This window comes from Mustela nigripes, chromosome 10 (assembly GCF_022355385.1).
Source record: "Mustela nigripes isolate SB6536 chromosome 10, MUSNIG.SB6536, whole genome shotgun sequence".
In the NCBI taxonomy this organism is placed as follows: domain Eukaryota; kingdom Metazoa; phylum Chordata; class Mammalia; order Carnivora; family Mustelidae; genus Mustela; species Mustela nigripes.
The window spans coordinates 6249057-6251905 of NC_081566.1; positions in this window are offsets into that span (position 1 = coordinate 6249057).

Below are 2849 nucleotides of genomic sequence, written 5' to 3' on the forward strand. Positions count from 1 at the left end.
AAGCAGGCTCCCTGCTGAGCAGAGAGCCCGATGTGGGGCTCGATCCCAGGGCCCTGAGATCATGACCTGAGCCGAAGGCAGCGGCTTAACCCACTGAGCCACCCAGGCGCCCCTGGACTGTAATTCTAAAGAAGGGGTTCCAATCTGTTCTGTTCAATAGAAATACCGTCTGAATTAAGTGGTTGATAGTGGTTGATTATATTATTGTTCAAAATATTCATTTCTGCATCCTACAGGACTTATCCTTAAGAGAGGCTTGTATATGCCTTCTCCCCCTGACTGAGGCTTGGCAATTTGGCTTACTCTGGGCACAAGTTACACGTGTGATTCCCAAACAAAGCAACAGTCACCATGCACGGCCCCCACCCCCCACTTGCTTTTGTTTCCTGCCAGGAGACCAGCAAGGTCCTTGGGTCTCTGAATCAGGATGGCATGAGCATAAGCAGTTTGAGACAGATACGAGGATGAGCGATAAACCTTAGCTGTCATAAACCACTGTAATTCTGTAGTCATTTGGTGACTGTCACACAACATAGCCTCAGCCGACTGATACTCCACAGTTTATTTATACATATACTATACATTTTAAGTCATTTTTCAGAGACCAGAATCCTTTTGCATAGATAAGATTCAGTATGCTTGTTAATAGATGTTTCCTCTTGTCTTACTTAAACTAGATATTATACTAATGTGAATGCTATGTTATGAAATTCCCATAAAGAAAAAACAAACCAAAAAAAAGTATCAGATTTTGCACCTAGATCTCCTTTTAGTGTTCATTCTCCCCCCCGCCCCAATGCCATACACTTTCTGAATACAAGACTCACGTGAATCACTTGGTGACTATGGCTGAAGTTCATTTCCTGACATGTGGCCACAGAGGACACACTGGGTTGACAACTGTGGTCCTGGAATGAACATCCAGACCGACTGGCCCTCTGAATGTGTCTGGGCTCCCTTCCTTCTTCAGGGCCCCCTAGGAAGGACAATAGCAAACGTGGGGCTGTAATCTTACCAGCCTTAATGACTTACCACATTTTACAGGACTCAGTTTCCACATCTGTAAGATGGGAATGCTAAGACTTACCACCCAACATTGTGTAAAAATGACCCCCTAGCTAAGCAAAGTGTTGAACAATGGCACACACTGAAGTGTGCACTTTCTTCCTTCTGAAGTAGTTTTCCACCTTGAAAATGCATGCTGCTCCTTCTAGACTCAGCCTGATGCCAACCTTGTCCTTCACCTTCCTCTGTCATGGATCAGGCATTCCTTTCCTTCTAGAATTCCCACCATAGGAAGTCTCTCTTTCTCTTGTTATTCTTAGCCAACATCTTCAAGAGAAAGAATTCTGGACTCAGACATCCCAGGTTCAAGCCCTAGTTCTATCAGTGCCTCTCAATCGCTCTCTGACTCAGTTTCCCCATCTTGAAAGAGGGACATCCATAACCCTTCCTCATGGATGTATCCAGCAGAGTTCTTGGTAGGAGACATACAAATAACCTTTGTCAAATGAACAAAAGGTTGCTTATTCCATTGTGGTAAGAAACACTTCTCCTCCCCATCTTCTGGTATATTTTATTTAATAGGCGTGTTGCCCAACTACTGCATAATAGCCATAGATTACATCTCAGAGCAATTTCTGGAGGAACAGGCAGAATTTAAATACTCTGAAGAGATTTTCTCTAGTTGTGCTTGTAATAGTAGAAAGTATTAATTTTTAATTAGTTTCTGTTAAGAATGGCAATATACAATACTATTATTTCTTAACCTCTGCTCTGGGTTATTTACAAAGTCGATCGATCAGGCTCCCCTCTCCAGTCCAGAGCCAGAATTAATATAAAGCAACCCTCACTGCTGCTTCTGTTCTCCCACACACACATTCCTGCTGTCTGAAAGGACCCGAAGCAAAAGTTCCTGATATATTTGGAAGGGAACAGAAGTTAGTACGGAACAGCATTTGACCTCTGTCTTGTATTATTGTGAATCTTGAGCTCCCCTGCATGAACTTCCGAGAGTGACATATCTCCCTGTGGGATCAGTGACAGGGGGACAGCTGGCTGGCCTCAGAATGAGCTTGGCCCCATAAGGACTGCAGGCCTGTCCTGTTAGAAAAGCAAGGATGAGAGGCTTCTCCCCAGCTGGTGCCTTTGGAGGGATTTTCTTATCAAGGGTGGTTATAGAGTCAGGGTCGAGAAGTCACAGATCTATGGGGATTTGGTTATAATAGGAGTATTTTCTATTAGTCTTGAGAATTCAGAAATTCATGAATATTGAATAAATGCATGTGGCCACCATAGGAAAATATTGATTCAACTTCTGCACCCAAGTGTCAGACTATTAAGAGTTAATAAAGTGAACCAAATTGATTGGTAACATTGATCTCTAACTCGGGCAGCAGAATCAGACCTTGGGTGGGTAAAGAAATCAAGACCAGTAGACACACCCCATGTCCTGGCAAATAGGTCTGAAATCAGAGTCTGTTCTTTGGTTTCATATTATCAAGAAGATTCTTTAATATTTCTGTATGTGTGTATGCATGTATGCCTGTGTGTATTGGCAGTCACCCACCGACAGGATGCAAGACAGGATTGAACTTAATGGGAGACACCACAGCGTTTAGATATATCACACTACACACCTGAGCACCTTGGTCGCTTCCTCTCTCTACTCAGTAGTTACACTACTGAGAAACTCCTTACCATGTCTTCACTGGAATTGGGATAAATTAAGAGAAAGAACTAACATTTCTTTTTTTTTTAAATTTTATTTATTTATTTGGCAGAGAAACAGAGAGGGAAGCAGGCTCCCTGCTGAGCAGAGAGCCTGATGTGGGGCTCGATCCCAAGAC